General features: G+C 47.9%; 1 protein-coding gene across 1 annotated transcript in view; it reads right to left on the minus strand.

Annotated features, from left to right (window-relative positions):
• GNAO1 (G protein subunit alpha o1) overlaps window positions 1-23,535 on the minus strand; it is a 165,270-nt gene that overhangs the window by 114,574 nt on the left and 27,161 nt on the right. The gene's annotated exons all lie outside the window — the stretch shown is intronic.

Genomic DNA, 23,535 nt, shown 5'->3' on the forward strand with positions numbered 1-23,535 from the left:
TTAGTGACATAGAACACTAGTGCTGGAATAGGCCTGAGGGGCCATCAATGGAGTCTATACCTCAATTATTCCTAATCTGGTTTATTTGCAGAGCTCCCTAGGTACAACGGAGGATGGTGTTAGTGAGTGGGCCAGGAGCCTGGCCTTCTGCTGAAAGAGAAAAAGCTCTGGTGGCCCAGAGCACTGCGGGCCCTGCCCATTCTCCTGACAGCACGGGTGCTGGGCCAGCCTGGCTGTGGTGGCCAGTCGCCCACCAGCTGATTACCTTGGCTCCAGCCTTCCACAGGGAACTCCTGAGGGAGGAGGAGAGGCCTCCCTAGCTGGGATCTGAGTGACCAGAGGAAGCCAAGAGTCCAGGGCAGGGCAAGTCCCCTGGGAGTCAAAGGCCCTTGGAGGATCACCAGTCTGACAGAGAGTTAGAGGCTTCCAGACGTGTGCTGGCTTCCCCCAACGAGTGGCCCAGAAAACAGGCTATGAAGGCTTGTACCACACAGCCCTTCTCAAGCAGTGAAGGATTCAATTTCTTATTCTAGCTAAGCAGAGTCAGATATGTAACTGCTAATCAGAGCTTCTCATCAGCCTGAGGTAACCAGGGTTACTGCCCTGGTTGGATGTAATTCCAGCCCAGAGCAAAGACACTCCACAGTCTCATTAGACTGCGAGGCCTTTTCACAGATAGGATCACTGCTAGATTTTTTTTTTTTTTTAATGCTAAAGGTTGTCTACAGACCTGTATACTACCTTCAAAACCCCAGGATGTGGCCCTCTTGCATCTGGCCTAAGATACGGTTTAAGAGAAGAGGAAACAAGCCCAGTAATGCTGTACCTTAACTAAGGTCTGTGTGAATTAGTGTAGATGGCCATGCACAGTGTTTCTTGGGTGTCTTTCTCTTTTATGTACATGTGTTCAAGTAGACAGTGACCCCCCCCAAGGACAGGGACCCCTTTCCTTTATATCTAGTACAGCACAGTGAGTGGCCAAGAGTGGGGGGATCTGGTACCAGACTACAATTCTACCTCCACTGTGTGCTTACTACATGACCACAGACACAGCACTTAAGCTCTATGCCTCATTTTCCCTATGGGCTAAGGTCAGGGTAGTACCTGGGGCAACTCTGCCTGTTTCTTCAGCTGCAAAATGGGGGATATTCACATATAAGGTGTACCTCCTTGGGTGACTGTAAAAATAAAGTCAGTTAATAGAGATAAAATGCTCAGAACTGTGTCTGGCACTTAGTAAGTACTCAATAAATATTTTTAATAGCTTTATTGGGATATAATTCACATACCATACCATTCACCTATTTAAAGTGTACAATTCCGGTGATGGGTATTAAGGAGGGCACGTTCTGCATGAAGCACTGGGTGTTATACGCAAACAATGAATCATGGAACACTACATCAAAAACTAATGATGTAATGTATGGTGATTAACATAACATAATAAAAAAAATAAAATGCTTTGAATTAAAAAAAATAAAGTGTACAATTCAATGGTTTTTGGTATATTCACAGATACGTGCAATCATCACCACACTCAATTTTGGACATTTTTTGTTACCTCAAAAAGAAACCCTGTAACCATTAGCTATCACCCCACTCCCCACATCCCTTCCCATGTCCCTTCTCATACCTAAGCAACCGGTGATCTATTTTCTGTCCCTATCAATTTCCCTATTCTGGACTTTCATACGAATGGAATCTTATAGTATGTGGTCTTTTATAACTAGCTTTTCTTACTTAGTACAATGCTTTTAAGGTTCATCCACGTTATAGCATGCATCAGTATTTCGTCTCCTTTTATGGTCAAATGATATTCCATTGTATGGATGTATCTTTTGTTTACCCATTTGTCTATTTGGGTTGTTTTCCAACCATGAAGTCATAAAGTCAGACCACAGAGTCATAAGGTAACTCTATGTTTAATTGTCTGAGGAGCTGCCAGATTGCTTTCCACGGCAGCTGTACCAATTTTCCATTCCCACCAGGAGTGTATGAGAGTTCTGATTTCTCCATCCTTGACCCACACTAGTTTTCTGACTTTCTAATTCTAGCCATCCTAGTGGGTGTTAAGTGGTATCTTATGGTTTTTATTATTTGCATTTTTCTGATGGCTAATGATGTTGAGCATCTTTTCATATACTTCTTGGCTATTTGTATATCATCTTTGGGGAAGCGTCTATTTAGATCCTTTGCCCATTTTTAAATTAGGATATTTGTCTTTTGAATTGTAAGAATCCTTTATATATTCTGGATACAAATCCCTTATCAGATATATGAATTGCAAATATTTTCTCCCATTCTTTGGGTTGTCTTCGCACGTTCTTGATGATGTCCTTTGAAACCCGAAAGCTTTTAATTTTCATGAAGCCCAATTTATTTATTTTTAAATTTTGTTGCTTGTGCTTTTGGTGTCATATCTAAGAATCCTTTACTAAACTCATGAAGATTTATCCTTGTGTTTTATAGTTTTTGCTCCTACATTTAGGTCTTTGATCCATTTTGAGAAAAATCTTATATATGGTATGAGGTAAGAGTCCAACAACATTCTTTGGCATGTGGCTATCCAGCTGTCCCAGTACCATTTGTTGAAAAGACTATTCTTTCCTCCTTGAATGGTTCTGGCATCCTTGTAAAAAATCAGTTGGCTGTATATGTAATGAGTTTGTTTCTGGACTCTCAGTTTTATTCCATCAATCTATACGTCTATCCTGTGTCACTACCACACTGTTTGATTACTGTTGCTTTGTAATAAGTTTTGAAACTGGGAGGTGTAAGTCCTATTTTCTTTTTCTTTTTTCAAGATTGTTTTGGCTATCTGGGTTCCCTGAAATTCCACATGAATTTAAGAATCAGCTTGTCAATTTCTACAAAGAAGGCATCTAGGATTCTGAAAGGCTTTGCAATGAATCTGCAGATCACTTGGGGGAGATTATTGAATAAATATTAACTTTTCTCCCATCTTCTTCCTGCTCGTCCTCCTCCTCCTACCACCACCACTATGACTGTTACTTTTTAGCATTATGAGAAGTAAATAAGATAACCCATGCAAAGTGCCCGCATGTAGTAAGAGCTCAATACATGTTTGTTATTAGTGTTTTTGCAGTCCCTGAGGCTGTCCTATGCTGGCAGGAGAGTGGGCTGAGTGACCTCCACAACCCCCTGATTCTGGTGGTGACCACCCTGTAATGCAGGCTGTTTCCAGGTATGGTACAGGGAACTCCCAAGTCCAGGGCTTTTCATTTTCCCAAGTGTGGCTTCCCCCTGAGGCTCAAGGCCGGGGTCTCTGCCAGCGGTACCACGACCTCAGCTCCTTTTCAGCTCCCACAGCCTGTAATCAGAAGCTCCTGTGAGTGATATAATCCACACACACTCCATCAAAATGCCTTCTCAGCTGCCTTGGCAAGAAGGGATGCGAGGACTGCATGGTAAGGAAGAGAACGGGTCTGATTTAGCATTTCTCACACTTTAGTCACTCAAGGACCACCCTCATGATACGTGCTCATAGCCATGTACCACCAGACTTGATTAGCTTAGTAGTTTAATATAATTCTATATACTAGAAACAAATATATCTTATTATTTAAAAAAAGAAACTTTATATTGTTGCCTTAAATGGAAGTCAGTATCACATGATTTAAATAGGAGATAACCATGAAAATAAATATAATTGGAAACAAAACCATATAATAAAATGCTCTCTGTTAAAAGAAGATTAGCAGACCGTAGAGGGGGATGTTAAAGACATCTTAGTGTCCAACTTTCTGAAACTCTGTCCTCGACTTGATCAGAAGGACTGGAAGAGAACAGAAGAGGGGCTCACTTCCTCCATTTAGTGACCGAGTGGTATCCAATGTTGCACACCAGGCTGAGAAAGGGACTTGAGAAGTGAGGCTTCCCCACCCCCCAGCTTTGCTGCTCCATTATCCTGGCATTCCCTGATGGTGGGAACTCCCACACAGGCTCTGGGCATCATTACCCACCCAAAGTGTTCTGAAGTCCGTGGGGAAAATCCCATAGGAGCACTACACGGTCGGGAGCAGAGCACTGCATGGTCGCTTTTGGGCTGCAGAGCAGAACTGCTCTGTTCTCAAGGTCTGCCCCTGCTCCGTGATGCAGTGAGGAGAGCCTGGGCCACCAAGCACACACAGTGTGAGGAGGACAGAGCCCTAGAGAGAGCGGGATGGTGCTGATGCCAGCTTCCCAGAAGGAGCGCTTTTCCCCCTGGAGGCACCTTGGCGTTGGCTGTCCCCTGCCTTCTCCCTCTGCACAAGGGTGGCTATACTGAGGGGAGACAAATCAAACCAGAGCCCATAGAGAACCTGTCCTATTACAGTTTTCCAAATAGCCCTTCTGCACCTGGGCTCTGAAGGATGACCCCACTAGATAACACCTTGGCCTGCTTCACAGCTCACAACCTTGTTACTACCCTGGAGAGAGAGAGGAAATCACAACCTTAAACCAAGATTAAGTCACAAAGCTCCACTTAGAATGTTGTGTAGGCATTTCATGGAGGAACTGGCAAAGGTCTACAGAAATGGGAAAAATTAGATTCTGATACAAGATTCAGAGAAAAGTCCAAGACAACAGAAGAAATGCCATCCAACTGACATGTTTAAAAATATACACATATGGGACCCAGCACCCAATGAAAGCATTAAACAGGGCCATGACTGATGGGACAAAAAACAAGCCATTTTAGGGAAATAGTGGAAACCTGCTATTACCCTGGGGAGTGAAGTTACTCTGGTGTCCACATCTGCCTCCTCCATAGACACCTGAAGGCAAGGCAACAGGCATCGGGCACCCGCTAAATTTGGACCTGGGGTAACTAAACTAAACTAAATTTGGATATGGGGAAGAGCAAAACACTTGGCATAACTAGAGGGACAAGCAAGGGTCCAGGGAATGGTGTTCACGAGACAAAGTGTCCCCACACATGCCTTTTAGCCCTCCTGATCCCAGCACAGACTGAGCTGGAACCAATGAGCAACCACTTCCGCAGAGGCTGCTGAGGAGACTTTGAGATGCATGTCCCACCTCTTCCTCAGCCATCAGGAGCTGGCTGAGCCCCTGTCTTGAACCCAGCACGTGTTATATGAGGCTTCCTGCTTCACTTTCCAGACCAGCCACCCGTTCATCTTCTGCAGTCCCAGGGGACAACGACAAATTGTTCTTCTGATTTGAAAGCTTGATCTACCTTTGTGGAGATAGGACTCCTCTTCTGAATGGCCCAAGGGCAGTTACTGAGACCCTTCTCCTCCAAAGGCATTACCATAGCCTCTGCCAAGTTGCCTACCCCTAAGATGCTATATGCTATCTGTTTCTATCTTTTGAATAGAAATTGAATAAATAGCAATCTTATTTATCCACCTTTGGAAAGAGATCCATGGCCGAAGGCTTCAGTGATAATTAACAATAACATTCAGAAGAGTGTGGCACCTGGATTATATGTAGTGGGCTCCCACATTAGCCAATCTGTTCTAAATACGAAAATTCTTAACTTTTCCCCCACATAATAAACACTCAGCAATTATCTCTAGAACTTATCACTTAAACAATTCTTCATTAAAACCAGAAGAATAAGATGCCTCAGCACCTCTGGATAGAGGCTCCAAAAGGGGACAGATATTATTATCTGGCAGTGTCTTACCAGTCCTTGTGGGCTCAGCGGCTGGGGGGGACAGGGCCAGTCCAGTATGTCCCTAGGACCTTCACTGTCCCTGGAGGGTTTTTTTCCAGCTGCAGTGAGCCTAGACTGGAGAAGGGAACACTGACCTGGCTGCTTTTTATTAAAGCATCTAATTACCAAAGAGAGTTCTATTAAAACATTTTCTTTGCTGCGGCAACCTACTCAGTGCTTCTGAGTGGCACCAAGGCAACTTCCCACGGTATGCACAGTGCCAAAGCGGGCGGTGCATTTTACAGAGCTGGCCTTCACCTTGGCCATGGCTCATGGCTGATGCACTGAGCGTACTCATAATTACAACGCACAAAGGGAAGGGTCTCAGCCTCGTGTTTGTGATTGGCAGCTGCAAAACTTTTAAAGGTGCTCAAGATGGTGAGTTTGTGATGCAATGGTAAAGTGCATTTTCTATTGTCTCTGTCTCTAATGGCAAGAAGAGAGAACCAAAAGGAAAAGATCTTTCAAGAGGTCCACACAGCAAAGTGATACGCAATTGTATTTATTTGATATGGGAAAATGTTCAGAGTCCGTATTAAGTATAAGGAGGGTTAACAAAAGTATGTGTTCAGTTTGATATTAATTTTTGTTTAAAAACACACACACATGCATTGAAAGAAGTCTGGAAATATATACACCAAAATGCTAACTGTGGTTTCCTTGAGTAGTGGAAATGCAGGTGATATTTCTTTTCTTCCATTTTTAAATCTTTATATCCTAATTTATCTACAATAAACAAGTATTAATTGTGAGCGAACATGTTATTAAGAATAAATGTGTGTATGGGAGGGCATGCCAGAGCAATGGGTCTGAATCTACTGCTGCCTGTCTTGTTCTCCACGGTGGAGACAGACCAAGAGCAGAAGCAGAGTTGGGGGCAACAATGGCTCTCCAGAACCTGTTTTCCAAAAGAAGGACCTTTTCGACAAATTTTTATAGCTACATTGACATCACCAACATTCACAGAGAACGTCTTGGGCCGGAAAGCAAGATCCAGAGACTATGGCACTGTTATCATACATCTGCCCCTACCTTTCAACCTGGTCTCAGCTCTGAGATGGCAAAGCCCAGCTGAACCTCTGAACGCATACGTAGGCAAGGACATCTGGGTGTGTCTTTGGCCAGGATGCACCTTTTCCTTAAAGAAAAATAATGCACCTTCTAGATTAAGAGGGAAAGAAGGAGCTGCCAACCTGCATCTCGGCCTGTATCTCAAACCCCAGGCTCAGCTGGCACCCCCGACACAGGTTGTCACAGATCAGAGAAGTCTGACCCTCTTAGCCCCACCTTCTAAAAACCTCATCTTGTGGCCAAGTAGCAGAAGGATCCAAAAAGTCCACTGGAAAAAGTGGTCCTCCCTATGTAGGTACATGTGGGTGTCCGTGATGGGCATCCATGATGGAGACCCTCTGTCACCTGAGACTTCAGCCCATGCACCTCCTTTTCCTAGCACTTCCTTAGAACATGGTAAAATGTATGAAATAATGCTTTGGGCTCAAAGCTTTGAGAAAACTTGAGAAAGGACGTTATATCGTAGCCAGTAATGGATTATACAGATGAGACTATACAATCGGTACCCCCAGGTATCTAGACAGCAAGCTTTCTCACCCACTGCCAGCTGGCCTTGCAACGTGCGGCTGCTAAATAAACAAGGAAGGACTCATGTTTTAATTTAGATGACTTTGTGCTCCATAACTTGTCCATTTATTTTTTTCCTGGAGCCAGAGTGTTTGTTATTTCTTTGCAATTTCAGAAGTTATGAAATGATTCATGGTTTTGTTGGAGCTGAAGTCAACCAAAACCATTCATAATTGTGAACAATCTCTGTTATTGTTAGAGGGAAAACGCCAAGGCATCTGTGCTTCCCAAAAACACATGGGGGGAGAATTCCAGTTTGGAAATGGAACGGCTGTGTTTTTCCCCCTAGAGTTAAATTTACACAGACTGATTTCCAGGGAGATCGTTGCATTCTTCTGGTTGGAACCAGAATGTGATTTCTTCTCTCTCCTTCCTCTGTTGGACACAGGGCATCCACGTGGTGACACTCTGCACACTGGTAATGACCCAGTAGAGGCCAGTCTCCCTTCCGAGGGTGGGATTCATGGAAGTAGAACCATATCTATCTTATTCACCCCAAAATACAGCTTGCACATAGTAAGTGCTTAAAATAAATATCTGTTGGATGACTGCACAGACCGCACTAGACTAATGTTATTATTATTTAGTTCTTTGATTCTTCATATTTATTTGTGTTGGTTGATAATACCTACAACTGTAAGAGACTAATCTAAACAAAAACGAGAGAGAAGAATAAAATGATGGTGATGGTGACATTTAGGATGATGATGGCAAATGCTCTCTGAACGCTTTTTATCTGCCACCAGCATGCTAAATACTTTATATAGAGCATTCCATTCCACTCAATCCTCACGACTTTATAAATTAGGTTCCATTATTATTCCCATCTTATGGATGAGGTATGTGAGGCACAGATAAATGAAATAAACTTAGCCAGGATTGCCCAGCAGTTAGTAGTGGAACTAAACACAGACATCCAAATGTGCCAACCCATACAGTCCACAACACTTTCTGCCACTGGAGAAAGCACTTCTGACTACCCCTTCCAGAATGTATCCAGTATCTGAAAATATTTAATGGTGGTAAAACCTCATTCTCTATTGAGTGTCTTCAGACTCGAGTCTGAATTTGTGAAACCAAAGTTATTCAAAGCCATAAGTTATGTGATGATCACAGAAGTTTGGGAACAAAGCTGCTGGTGTGATGATGAGGCCATGAGACCAGTTTGCTCTGCTAAGTCATGGACCAGCCGGGAAAGATCATTCCAAGAGAGAAGCAACGTGGTGTAGCGAAACAGAGCACTGGACTGGGAGTCAGGAGTTTTGTTTGCAGGGTGACCAAAGACTGGTAGTTCATCTCTCTGAGCCTGGCCAATTAAACTGACGGGGCTGGCCTGGCCCCGTGAGGTTCAGACCTATTGGAAGTTATATGTGGGAATCTCTAAGGTCCCTAGAAGGGTACCTCTACTTCCCCTTCCTCTCTTTCAGTCTGCCTCTGACAGTTAATTCCACAGATTTAAACTGATCACCGTGTGTGTGTGTATGTGTGTGTGCGTGTGCGCGCGCGTGCGGGGAACAGGAAAGCTACAGTCTAACGTAGGCTCCCTTCTCTCCAACAGTTCTATGAAAGTTTGGAGTCTTCCAGTATCAACTACAGCCAGAATTGTCCCCACCACTCATTTCTTCTCTTCAGAGGAGATCAAGGTAGATTTGCCAGCAAAGTCAACCAGTTCAGCATCTTCAGGAAAGATCTGAGAAGCAATGATGGGAGAACATAGTTTCCTCTTTACCCAAGAAGTCAAATCAAGCATGACTGCCTAGACTCAAATGGAGACTGGGCTGACAAATGATAAAGGCTTTATCTTAAGACCAATGCTTAGCTTCCCCATGTCAGAATGCGCTATGACCCAGACTCACCATCTCAGGTGAGTCCTGATCCCTCTTTGTGATGATTTCAAATGACAAAGACTTACCCAAATCGTGTACATAAAGTGACACTCTATTTCCCTTCCTGTTGGGACACATGGCTGTGAGATACACACAGGTCCAATGGTGAAGATCAATATCTTACCTCCTGCCAGAATCAATGCACATTCATCTTGGTCCCACAGGCTAGCTGCAAGGTGGGATTACGCTTTCTTAGTCCCAGGATAGAGCTAGGTGATGCGGTCAGAGGGTAAAAGGATGCAGAGGCTGTAGCTCGAACAACAGAGCAGTCAGGGAGGCCTGAAGAAGGCTGGGCACGCTGCACATCTCAGTCAAAGTCCCATGAAAGTGGCAGGTTCTTTCTTAGCAAGCATTCCACCATGAGCACTACCTTTGGAGACAAGTTTTAGATTGGTGTGTGCTCTAAGGGGGACACCCCAGGAGCTGAGGGGAAATGCAGATTGCAGAGGCTGCCAGTGAAGGCCATTCACCTGCCATGTGTCCTGGTAGCCTCTGTGGGCATCAGCTTCCTCCTATGTAAAAGGGCCAGGTGGGATACATGCTCTCTTTAAGCTCCTGACTTCTCTGTGATTCTAAATCCACTTCATATTTCTGGATGAGCTACACGGACTGAACCTTTTGTTAACATCCTGATGGCACATGCAGTCACAGGGAAATCCCGGAATTTCACATGCTAGAAGAAATACCTCATCGCAATCATCAGCCCTCAAGAGGGCACAAACCTGATACCCTTTCCCCTGCCTCCAACCACACCCTCAGAGTTGTGAGCTGTGGCTAAGCATCTCTGCCTGGTCAGAGATTGGGTGTCATCTGTGGATCTCAAGCACCTGGCCCCACATTTAAGCTCCCTGGGGAGCTGGGGGTAAGAGAGATATGGATAACATTTGCAGGGGAAGCTGGTGGCTGAACCTTCACAAGCCAGGTGCAGTGCAGCTGTAGATGGCCATTCACTTGTCCCCCTTAGTGAAACAGATCTCTGACCCAGACCGTTGACCACGGGGAGAGAGGCAGACTGGTTTCTTCAATTCTCAGGGCTAGAACATGCTCTCTTGGGGGAATCTTTGAGGTGGAAAGGGCCATCTACACACCCACTGTGGTCACTAGAATGAGTGTTGTGGGTATGGGGGAGGTGGTGGTGCTGGTCCTATTCTGAACCATGTGCCCTCAAGAACTCCCATGCTCTCAGAGAAGACTCTCCAGATATGAGAAGCAAATGACCCAGGGACTGGGGGAAATGGAAGATGCAGAACTGAGAGAAGCTGAGTAAGCTCTGAAATAGTTCATAGGCTCACCCAAGCTTTCGCCTTTGGTGGGATCTCTCCAAACTGGCTGTTAGAATCCCATGGGACAGCTGAGGAATCTCAGGCCTGGCTGAATCACAGCTAATCTCTTTTTCCAGCTGCACTTCCTGAAAGACAGCATTCAGCTACAGAACTCAAGCATTTCTGTCTACCCCCTCTCCAGAGATCAGTCTGATATGCACCCCTCCCCAACCATAAGTGTCCCCAGCCTAAGGACATTCTGGGCCAGAGGGCCAAGGCCATGAGCCTGGCTGGTCACACAAGTGTTGCTTAGACCTATGCCACTTCCTAGACTGGTTGCCGCTAGGTCCTCCAGCCATAGAGAGTGGGACAGACAGACTCCCCTTGGGGTGTCACCAGAGATCGGGAGGCTTTGGGCCACTCACAGTCCTTAAAAATACCTAAGTCTGGGTAAACCCTGGCTCCTTTAGGAATAAAACAATGTGGGAACACACTGCCATGAAATAGAGTGGAATTAACCTCTCAGCTTACGTAGCCCAGGCAGAGTTGAGGTTACTGAAGGCAAAGAGAGGCCAGGGGCAAATCAATATCACAGCTTCCCAGCAGAGCCGGGTCAGCACAGTGTCTGGGCTGCTTATTTTGGTCTAGTGCCTCGGTTTTGTTTCCTCAAGAGAAAATAAAATCAACATTGGCAGACCAAGGGTTCACATGCCATTTTGTGGTGCAAACCCCAGAGAAAGGAATGTGGAGCCTGTGGTGGGGAGGATGGCAAGGTGGCTGGCCACGGGGTTCTTGGTCCCGCTTTGACAGCAAGGGCTACTTCTCCTTCTGGAAAGCAGCGGCAGAGGCAGCCTCTTTCCTGCGACACTCCAAAGGTAAAGTGTTCTCATGCTGGCAACTCTCTGGCTGGGGCAAACACAGACCTGCGTGCAATAACCAGGAATAGAAATCCAAGAGGCTCATGACCTCGAGGCCCGAAACGTTCAGATGACACTGTCACCTTCCAGGAAATTACCTCGCACTTTGCTTCTGAGTTCTACACCGTGACTTGCATCCTCTTGGGTGCCGGCTCCCCATTTATGCAGAGAAGATAGGGCAGAGGAAGTGAAAGCCTCACCCTGCAGAAAGCAGCTCATTTTTAACCTGGTACCTGCTCTGCTGCAATCCGATTCTCAGAAATGTGCTTTGCTGTCCACAGAGAGGAGATCATCCATTCGTCTTCCCACTCATTCAACAAATCTTTACTGAGCATCTACTATGTGCCAGCCCCTGTTCTAAACACTGGGGGTACAGGAGTGAACAAAACAAAGCTGCTGCCTACAGAGAGCTCTCGTTCCAGGGATAATAATACTAATAGGCAAGTGCTTAGTAAATGCTGGCGTTGCATGGCACACAATACTAAATGGATCTAAACATGGATCTCATGTTGTCCTAAAACAGCCTTAGGCAGATACTGTGAGCACCCCATCTAACAGGCGAGGGAACTAAGGCTATAGGCAAATTGAGTAACATTCCCTGGATATGGCAGGATTCAAACCCACTTAACCGCAATGACACTCTGCCTCCCAAGCTATGTGAGCATCATTGATGCCACTTCCGGACGGCTTGTCTTGAAAGCCATTTGTGTAGAAGACGTTGTTTTACTATTCTCACAAAACGGAAAGAGCCTATACGCTGTCTTAAGACAATAAAAACAATCACAAAGATATAAAGAAGAGATGTCCTCATGAAGATGTCTTTCTTCCGTCCTTAGTAAGAAGAAGCAGAAGTCTAGTTGGGGGGACTCTACCTCTACCCCCTTTGAGGACTATTTTTTGCCCCAACGTATTTTACTATTAAAGTAAAAAAAAAAAAAGAAAAACCCCAGGAGTGTATAAAATAGAAAAGTTTGGTACTCCTTTGAGTGAGGGATGTAGTTGGGCTGTGGTTGGAGGAGACCAGGTCTGAGAGGCCGACAGTTTTTCATGCAAAAAAGAGTTCTGAGGTCAAACAAGTGTGGGGAATGCTGAATTATACAAAAAGAGTTGCTGAGATTTTTTTTTTTAACTACAGAACTTCTCAGAGCCTTTCATATGCTAAGGACCACTGTGTTTTTCCAAGATAGGGATTTAATCGGCAGCATTTTCTAGACTTCCATGCCTTACAACTATTTTGTGGGGAGGTACAGAACACATGTTAAAAGCTCACGCAATCAGGGGCGCCTGCATGGCTTGGTCAGTTAAGCATCAGAGTCTTGTTTCAGCTCAGGTCTTGATCTCAGGATCATGAGCTCGAGCCTTGCATCAGGCTCTGTGCGCAGCACAGTCTACTAAAGTTTCTCTCTCCCTCTCCCTCTGGCCCCTCCCCACTGTGTGTGTTCTCTCTCTCTCTAAAATAAATAAATAAATCTTAAAAAAAAAACCTCATGCAATCAGAATTCCAAGGACTATGAACTTGGGAAACACTCGACTCACTGGAACTCCTTGCCTTAGCCTGAAACATCATTTGTCTCACTGGGTACATTTCTGAAGATGTATGCATTTCTCAGCAACTACCTCAGATTTATAAGGTTTAAGGGGGGGTCCAATCATGTTAAAGCAGGCATCGGGAGGCCCTTGTGAAGGTTTTGGGGATTTTTTTTTGTAGGGGAGGCTGTAGGAGGAAGGAAACATCAAAAGAGAAACAAGAGTAAAGTAAGAATTAAAAAAAAAAAAGAGCAGGTTCTAATCTGGGCTCTGCCATTGTCTTGCTGCATGCCCTTAGATAGGTCCTTTACCCACTCTGGGCATCAATCCCCACTTACCCTTCTGCAAGAGACGGACTAGATGGCCTGGGGGCCCCTCCAGGTCCCACAATCTCTCTCTCTCGCTATGATCTGCCACCCAGTGGCGGGCGGCATGGGGTGACACTGTAACTGAGACACATCTGCCTCCAGGGACCAGGCTCACCTTGCTGAGGGCCCTGCCCTGCTGGGAGGGTGGGGGGCGGGGGAGGAAGGGTACTGAGCCTCAAAGGACCAGAGGCCTCTAGGGAAATGCAGGTCGGGCCGCTGGGAAATCAAAACCCCCGACTTCAGATGCCAGGGCCTGGTATCAAGCTTGGTGAGTTTTCAAAGAATCACAGTCTGTGTTCAGATTTATGTAAATGGATCAAAAATCTGGGGGGGATTCACTCTTTTCCTTGATCCAGTCCCTCCCAGGTGTTCCCCCCAACACTATTATCTCTCCAATCCTATCCTACCACTGCCTCTCCTTCCCACTACCACCTACCGGTCTGTAAGCACCTCTGGGTACTCCACATCCTGCAGAGGCCCCCAGTCCACACATTTCCCTCTTGCCCACTCCATACCTCTTGATCTTCCCAGAACTGCCCAGTTCCTCCCAGTACCTTAGCACTGTACCCAGTTCTTCCGGTCCCCCACAACCCCCCATTCCTCCTTTTATTCATTCAACAAATACGTGGTAAGCACACAGAACATGCCAGGTACTCTTCTAGGTTCTGGGGATATGGCTGTGAACAGAGCAGACCTGGCCCTGGCCCTCACGGAATGTCTGTTCTGGAAAGGGAAAACAGACAATGAACAAATAAATACATGAGAGGTCGTGGTAAGTGAAGAATTAAGCAGAGTGAGGGCACAGTGAGCGATGAGGGGTGCCATTTTTAAAAATATTTTATTTGTTTATTTGAGAGAGAGAGTGAGAGGGAGAGAGAATCTGTAGCAGACTCTGCGCTGAGCCCCGAGCCCAACTTGGGGCTCGATCCCACAACTGCAAGATCATGACTTGAGCCGAAACCAAGAGTCAGACGCTTAACTGACTGAGCCACCAGGCGTCCCAAGGGGCGCTATTTTAAAAGGCAGGGTGTCATTTTGAAAGAAGGCCTCCTGGAAGAGGTGACATTTGGTTAGAGACCTGAATGGAGGTGGGTGGAGTGAGTCTGTTCTCACCAAGCCAGCCACCCTAGGCTTCAGGGGGTTGGGACCTGGCTGGGCTGGGTCTGAACAAGGACCAACCAAGTCTGTCAGAGACAGAGTAAGCCAAAGTGCCCACGTAATGGCGGCATCCTCTTTTGGACTTGGACATCCTCATTCTCCTTGCCTCTTGCTGTGTCTTTGGGTCCTGGCTTTAGGATATATCCATGGGGTGGAGGTTAACCAGATGGGAAGAGTGAACAAAACCTCAGCTCTTTCCCAGCAGAGACAGATATCCCGGCACCAACTACACAGCCCTGGACTGCTACAGGGAGTCCAACAGATCACAGAGGGGTGTGCAGACCAACAGATCACAGTGGGGTGGGGCCTCAGTTTCCCGTCTGTGAAACCTGTGGGCTGGACGGAATGAATCTAAGAGCCCTTCCAGTTGTCAACCACTGTATGACTCTGAACACGCACGTACCGGGTTTCCAGGAAGAGGTAAAACCAAGACACACAGAGGAAAGAAACCCCATCCGAGAGCCAGTGGAGCACCGTCACTCCCCCCTTAGAGACGTGATGGGAAACTCCGTCACTGGCATTAACCTAAAAAGAGGTCCCTTCCCAAAGGCCCTGGGCTCTCCCGACATCAAAGTCTTGTGGGCGGAGTCTCTGTGGTCCATTTCACATACCACGCTGGACCTCTGGTTTATAGAAAACAAACTATAAAGGTTATTCTAACAGCTCCAGGGCTATTTCATCCTCTCCCCACCCACTCCCTGACTAGGGAGGAAGGGCAGAGCTATAAAATCTGCTTGAGAGGCAAGCCCTTATCAGGGGGCCCGGCAAGGCACTGTTTGCTGAAGGCCGCATTCGCCCCGGGGCAGCCACCATCCAGGTCTGAAACAACAGATGGCTCGGGCTCGCAAGTGAACATCCCGTTTCCTCTGGACAAGCCATGTTTACACAGGGACGAGTAGCACGGGATCCCGCTGAGGGGATGGGAGAGATCAGGCCCCACACCAGGCTCCACTGTGGCCTCTGCCTGCTGGGCTGGACGACTCCTGGTGTACGGAACTCATACCAGGAGCACGCCACCCACGACGTCAATGCAGAGCTGCAGCTCTAACGGAAGTTTCCAAAAAATTATGTCATGTAAATAGCTAAATAATCGGAAGCATAATTTCTACAGTAAGACAAACAAGAAGAGTTTCTTTTATGATATGAATTTCACGTGAGTTTTTAGAATAAAAGGCCAGATATCCCAGAAACTCTGGGCCTGAGGTGGGCCGCCCCAGCTGCTGCCCTGTGACCTCCCCGGGCACACACTCCCCTTCCACGCAGGCTCCTTGGTAGAAGAGCCTGAGAAGCTTTCGGAGTGTAAGTGCTTGGGCCTTCTGTCATTCCACAGACACTGCCTGGCTGCCTGCCATGTGCCCACCAGGGCTTGGGCACTTTGGGGTTAGGTACACTGGAGTTTCTGGGCCTCATGTGTTTCTTTTGTTTGTTTGTTTTTATTTTGTAAAACTGAGATAACACACTTACCTCAGTTATGGTGAAGATTGAAGTCTTTCTTTTTGTCTGTCTATCACCTCCTAGAACAGTGCCTGGTAATCAGCAGACACCGCGTTACTCATAGCTTCTGTCCCCCCAACAATAGGTAAGACAACTGTAGTGTCTTCCAACAAAGCAGATGCTCCTTAAAATGATTCCACCTCTACCCTCTAAATCGTCCTTTCGAGCATTAAAGTCATTTTTCCTTTCTCCTCCATCACAAAGGTTCACTAAGCAGCATTAGGTTATATAGAGAGGAGGTAATTCATTCAATCAACAAATATTTATTGAGGTCCTCCTATGTGCCAGGCACAGAGCAGAGAGCAACAGCTGATCCTTGCTTTCATGGAGCACACTAGGGGAAAGACAATGAACAAAAAATGGATATAAACACGCCAGAGAGCAGTAGGTACTTTTAGGAAATAAAAGGCAGGGAAAGGGATGGGGTGGCAACAGGGGGTTGGGATGCTAGTTGACACAGGGCAGGTGGTCAGAAAAGGGACGTGTGTGTTGACCCGAGGCAGTGAGGCGAGGAGATGTGCTCACAGCACAGCACGCAGCAAACTAATGAGCAGCCCTGGGACTCGGAGCCCCCCCAGGGCTCTTCCCACAGCACCAGCTCTAGGCCAGCAGGCCCGGCTTGAGGATGGGGGTGGAACTGGACACAGCACACTGCCGTGATCCACAGGGGCGTGGAAGAAACACGAATGTTTCTAGTTACGATAATTTTTAATTTTTCTATTTGTCCTTAGGCATTTTAGTATACATAATATAATTACATATATTAAGGATACAAGACAAAGGTTCTGTATTAAAGAGGTGCAAAATCCAAAATGTCTGGGGAGCCCTGCTGTCCCCCCAGGTGGGCTCCACCTATCCTAGTCCAGCCTGGTCGGGCCCAGACTAGGCCTGGAGGAACTTTCCTCTCTGGGGGCAGGTGGAATACATGAACCTGTCCAGACAGAGGCAGCCTGGACTCCTCCCCTGGCTCTGGAAAGTGCCACCAACTCTGGAGCAGTGCTCAGGGTCACCTGGTCAAGCCAACTCCGGGGTGAGACCTTCCCATCAATCCTGCTGGGCCACATGTGGGCCAAACAGGCAGGTGGTGACGTGGGGAGACTGAGGAGTCTGAGGCGGTGGCCAGACACTAAAACAATGGCGTTTCTTTCTTTGTTTTTAAAAAATGCCATAGAGGCCAATAAAACAAAATGAAAAGCTCCCCTTCATCAAAAAAACCCCCTTAGCCCATACAACACATCTGAGGGTGGGGCATGGTGTCGAGGCAACCATACTTCAATCTCTGGTCTGAAGGTTGTTCCCAAACCTTCTCAAGACCCACTTTTAAAATCCTAAGAAATGTAGGGTAGAGCTGAAGATGGCACGGTTTCTGGGCGGGGGGCGGGGGTGGGGACATGAGCCGTGTGTGCAAGGGTTAGGCTCTTGGGGGTGACATCAAATCGAACTGAGTTCAAACTCAGCTTTGCCATTTACTGGCTGTCCAATCTTGGTTCAGTTTCTTAGCCCCTTTTATCTGCACTTTATTCTTCTGTAAATGGAGAAGAAACCACCAAAGGCATTGGTATTGGAAGGATTAGCATTTAAATGTGATGAAGTATGCACATGCCCAGGACTTAGAAAGCAGATGTCCCATATGCATCTGGACATGAATGTGGCCAACAGAGAACCACGTTTGCCCCCCCACTGCCCCAGTCTCTCTCACCGCCTCACCGGGTGTCAGCACTACCACTGAGCTGCTCAGACCGAAGCCCCCTGGAATGATTGCAGTTCCTCTTGCGGATGGTGATCCTCCTCACCCCCCCAGTAGAATCAGCAGTGTGCTGGAGCTGGCCCACCCTGGCTCACAAGAGCTAGCTGTGCATCGTTCACTGTCACGGTCAGACTGGTAGCCTGAAAGCAGCCCTGGTGAGCATAGGACATCACAGAAACTGGCATGGTACAAATAAGGGCTCCCCTTCCACCTCGGGCTGGCTTACCGGCACACCACTGTTCTACTCATGCTCCAAATACTGCCCGAGTCCAGTAATTTCTCACATCCAGGACCACAACCTGGGTCCCAGTCGCCCCCACCTCTCACCCACCTGGAGGACTTGGAGGCCTTGACCCTGTCTCCTTGCTCCCTCTCGCTCCTCCACAGCCCGCCCTCCACCTAGCAGCCAAAGCGAGCCGTCAAAGTATAAATCGGATCACATGCCTTTTCTAATTCACCCCCTCTAGGGGCTTCTCAACACACTTTCTTGAGGGCCCAAGGGGCCCCTAGGCCCCTCCCACAGCTCCAGCCTCCCCCCCCCCACTTGGCTTCAGCCACCCTGGTATCCTTCCTGGTGCCGGGTCATCACATGCTCACCCCGGTCTCTGTCTTTGTGTTCTTCCTGTTCCTCCAGTTTGGAAAGTTCTTTCCAAGGTCTTCCTAGGACTACCCCTTCTCATGATTGGGGTCTAAGCTCAGATGTCCTTCCATAAGGAAGCCCCCCCGCACCCCGCCCTGACCACTTAGCTAAAGCAGCTCCCCAGCTCTCCCCTATCCCATTTCCCTCTCCTGTTTTCTTCATGACATCTGTACATGTCATCTATTATGTGTGTTTGTGTGTCTTCCTGAGACCAGAATGGCTGCACCCTGAGGGCAGGGACTCTCTTTCCTTTACAGCCCTATGGCCAGTGCCTGGAACGGCGCACGCGGCAGACACGCAGTGGGTCCTGATGGTCTTACTGACAGATGGGGCCGCCGTTAGTCCACCAGTGTTCTACCCATTCCCTCTGCTAGAATGAACTCCATCCTCCCTGCAGAGGGTAGGCAAGAAGGCTCCAGCTCCATCAGATGCTGACCTCACTGCTGAATGAAGCTCAGATTCAACCAGTGAGAGCAAAAATAATTCCTGCTAGTACCCTCTGGGTGACCAGGGAGAGTCACAGTTCCCCAGCCTCCATTTCTTCCTCTGTAAAACTGGGGAAAATTCTCCCTGCCTCGAGGGCCTGGTGTCAGTTAAAGCAGGCAATATGCAGAAGTGCCAGGCCCTGGGCTGCCAAACAGAAGGAACACACATTAGCTCCACTTGCACGGTACCGCCTCCCCCAACCCCCACTACATCTTCCGTTCCTCCCATAAGTCACCTGGTACCCCTGTCATTGTGACATGGGACATTCAGACTTTCCTCAACTCTCCTCACACAATCAGACACAACGATGAGGCCCTAATTCCCACGCGACAGGGTAAACCCATTCGGCTCTACAGAGAAATAATGGCTTTCCCTGTGGCGGCCTCGTGTCAGGGGCAGCCTGGCACAGCCTCAGGGACCACAGACGCTGGGCTGCACCCCGTCCCGCCTTAGCTGGCTCTCATGGAGATAGGGGACACTACCAGCTGTCCAGAAAGAGCTCATTGGCTGCTAAGCTGTGTTCAGTCTAAGCAGAGCTAGGGAGCCCTCGGGACAACAGTACCTCTCTGTCCTGGAGGCTGATGTGAATGTTCTCAAACCACCCCTCTGAAAGGGGCCTGAAGTCCAGGGTTGTCACCTGGGACCGTGGAGATGACCAGATGGGTTGCAAATGGGGCAACTGAGTCCCAAGGAACCAAATGGTCCCATAATGCTGTAAGTGAAATGGGTAGACTCCACTCAGGTGTTCTGACTTTGCCAGCCACACAGCCTTGTGTCAAAGCAGGGGAACGTGACCGCAGGCATGAGTGGGCATCAGGCATCTGGTTGCCGTTCTACTAGGGAGCTGCCTCTAGAAAGCTACAGAAGCCTGAAGAACAAGCTACAGATAGGCCTTGCTAAAGGCCACCTCTAAGAAGAGGGGGTGGGGGCTTTCTCTTCTTCTATGTTAGTTCCTCTCCCCAAGGCTGGGCCAGGGGCCAGGGCCAGGGTCAACTCCTCTATCCCGCTGGACTGCCTCTGGCTCGGCCAGGACAACAGGGTCTAGAACCGCCCCCCCCAGAAGTGAATACAGCCTGGTGCAGAGAAAGACGTACTGGCCAGGGAAGTGCAGGCTACATTCTGGGGCTCTGCCATCACCGGTCACCTGGGGCAGAGCCCCTCTCCACTGAGCTGATTTCCAGCTGTAAGATGAGGGGCTTGGGCTGTTAACCTCTAAGAGGTTCTCTCCATCTCTGACACTCTGAGTCTAAGGGTGCTCAGACAGGTCATTTACTCTTTCTGGCTCTCAGTCATTCATTCCGCGTACATTTCTGAGCATCTTTCCTGGGCAGGCACTGCATTAGGTGCCATGGAGATAAAGAGATGAATGAAATGTACTCTTTCTCTCATGGAGTTTTGAATGTTATTCCTTGGGCAAGTTACACAATGTCTCTTAGTCTCAGTTTCCTCAACTATAGAACAGGTTTGATAATAATTCCCACAGCTAACACTGAGTAAGCCTTTACCACCGTGCAGGGACCCACGCTGCTGGCCTTTACATTCAATGCTCGTAGCCCAGAGGCAGGAACCATTGTCTTCATCACTTAACAAAATCAAGAAGTTAAGCACTACTTCCCCAGTCACTGTGATAAGAGAACAATGAATGGCCTCCCAAAGATGTCCCCACCCTAATCCCTAGGCAAAAGGGGCTTTGCAGATGTCATTAAGGTTATGGACATTGAGATGAGGAGATTATCCTGGATTATCCAGGTAGGCCTGGTCTAATCACATGAATCCTTTCCCAATTGGGTGAGAGAGAGACACAGTGACAGGAGGGACCAGAGAGATGCAGTGGGGGAGGACTCCACTCACCACTGCAGGCTCTGACAATGGAGGGAAGCGGCTACAAGCCAAGGAAGGTGGCAGCCTCCAGAAACTGGGAACAGCCCTCAGTTTACAACCAGGAAGAAAAGGGGGACTCCTCTAACCACCAGGAACTGAATTCTGACAGCAATCCGAAAGAGCAAAAAACGTATTCTCCCCTAGAGATTCCAGAAAGGAAGGAAGCCTATCAACACCTTGATTTTAGTTTAGCGAGCCCTGTACCAGACTACTGATCTACAGAACTCTAAGACAATAAATGTGTAGTAATGGAATAGTGGCAATAGGAAACTAATGTGGCTACTACCCACCCAGAAGGTGCTTGAGCTGAGGGCCCGAGTTCGTGCATGACAAGGACACTCGACCACGCTATGAGGCTCACCTCACAGACAATGTGTAAGAGGATACCAATTCACCGTGCTTGGCACCCAGCAAGCACTCAAAATATGTTACCTACTATAATCACCCTCATGAGCACTTCTCATACATCTAGCAGCAAAGCGATGTCACACTGCTTTCCCATGTGTCAGGTGAAGGGGCTGGCCAGCATACTCTCCTGGGATCTGTGTCCTGGGTTTATCCTCGCTCACTCCCTTCCTACATTTCTCCCCGAGGTGGGAGCTCAGGCTCCCAGGCTCTCGGGTGAGCCTCAGGTCTTCAGAGGGGCTGACTGCAATTCCCTGCACCTGGGAGCACACGTGACTGGGATAGGAGCTCACTGGGGGAACAGCTCTGATGCTCTTTTTTTGGAGGCCACCAATCCAGGGAATCACAGGGCTCCAGGGTTTTGGGGGTACATTCTAACTGAGACTGTCACATCACCCTGGCTGTCAAGGGGCAAACCCCAGGCCCGTTCAAGGGTTTATCTTAAGGATACCTCATGCGGGCAGTCCACTCCCTCCTGCTACGACAACCCTCATGTCCTGCAATTTCTGGGGTGCAGGGGGTTCTCTGCCACTCTCGTGGGTCTGTTGCAGAGATAATGAAATGGACTGCAAGGCACGTTGCAAACCAAGGAGGCTGCCTCACTTGCCCTCCAGAGCTGTGAACACGTTGCTGCTCCCTCCCTCCCTCGCACTGACATGCTCTGTTCTTAATAAGGCTCCCATAAAGATCTCTCCTGTGAGATAATCATAGACTCTCAGGGGCATGCCACTCTTAGCTGTCAGCAGCACTTAGGAAGACCTTATAAAGGCTTTCTAAACCTCCTGTTCATCTCAAAGTTGAGCTCTTAAAAACCCTGTGAAATCCCATTGCAAAACTTTGGTGCTTGACTCCTGGCTCTTTTCCTAAGTCTCCCCTACATCCCATCTGGCCCCTGCCATCCCCCCACAGAAGTAGAGTGCTTGGGTCCCACAGCTCCGTCTTGCTGAGCGCCATCGCTGGCTCTGCTGCTGGTCAGCCTTCTCTCTGCCTTGCCTTCCTCCCCAACCCTAGGATGACAAATCAGAGACTACAGGACGCTGGCACGGGTACAACTTTGCTCAAATGATAACAACGGCCACAGAGACACACCCATGCTCCCATCCCCTGTTTCCTGTGATGAGCTGCCTTTGGAGAATTAACAACTATTCTCAAGGTATAAGGCTATGATCTCATTATCTGGTCCAAGAGTTTCTTTATCTGTGATCCAGAAGCACCCCAGGTAGGGTGTGGCGGGTCAGGGGGCTGCCTTTGGGAGACTGTTAACCCCATACACAAACACTGTTTCTTCACATTCAAAAACACAGGAGCATTTTTCTGGGGGTACTCGTAGCTTCATCATTTTCTCAAAGAGGTCTGTGACCCGAGGGACATTAAGAACCCCAGTTTTAGACCCTAACCTCCTCCAGGAGGCTCGGACACTTGCAGGAGAAACTTCAAGCACCCCTCTGTTCCAGAAGCCTGGGACTTATCATGGAATCTGGCTGTAGTAGGCTCTTAGGAAATGATTTTTAAAAGAATGATTTCTGAAAGCATCCTCCAAGGTGCTGTGTTCATGCAGAGAGGAAAGCGTGCCCGGAGCAGGTGGGGGTGAATTTTTGCAGGCAGGTGGGTATGATGGCAGACCCCCAGGCTATGAGGTCTGAGTCCTCATCCCAGGTCCCTAGTCTCCAACCTGCTTCTCTACCTGCAAAAAGAGGCCAGAGACATCTGTCCCACACAGCTGTCCATGGAGCTGTGGGGAGGTTTCACAAAAACAGGAGGCGTGGAAGAGCTCTGTCAGCAAGTACCTCCTTCTCCTGCCCTTCTCGGCATGTTTCTGCGGCTACCATTCCAGTCGTACAGTTTCTCAGCATCAGGCAGAGAGACGATCTTCCTCTGCTTTGCTGGATTTTTGGACTGACGAGGGCCTTCTCTAGTTCTAGAAATTTAGAACCTCAGACCTTGGAGAGCCCAAGGTATCAGGGTCTTATCATACTGATGGGAGCCACAAGGCAGGTTTCCCCTCTGCTCTGGGACCTTTAGCACACACCTCCAGATGCTTCTCTCTCAGGGGCTATTTTGTAGGTTGGGGGTTTTAGGATTCTTCCAGAGAACAGAGGAAGTCATGACAGAGCAACATAAAAAGTAGAACGTGGCAATGGACAAAGGCCTGCATCGAGAGTCAAAGAGATGTGGGTTCAAGTCTTGACTTCTGGTTTGCTGTGTGACCTAGAAAAAGTTAAAATTCCTCTTTGTGTGTTAGTATCTTTACCTGGGGGATGGGGCACAGGGTAGGAGAAGGAAAGATCTCTAATTTTCCTCTACAAAAGAGAAGTCTTTAAAGGCCTCTGGTTTTCTGGAAGGCAATTACAATCACGATGATCTGACCCACTGAGGGGACTCCTGAGAAGTCTTTTGCTTTGAGAGGGCATAAGCAAGAGCAAAGATGCTATGGGGCACCTTA

Source organism: Halichoerus grypus, chromosome 15, assembly GCF_964656455.1.
Source record: "Halichoerus grypus chromosome 15, mHalGry1.hap1.1, whole genome shotgun sequence".
In the NCBI taxonomy this organism is placed as follows: Eukaryota; Metazoa; Chordata; class Mammalia; order Carnivora; family Phocidae; genus Halichoerus; species Halichoerus grypus.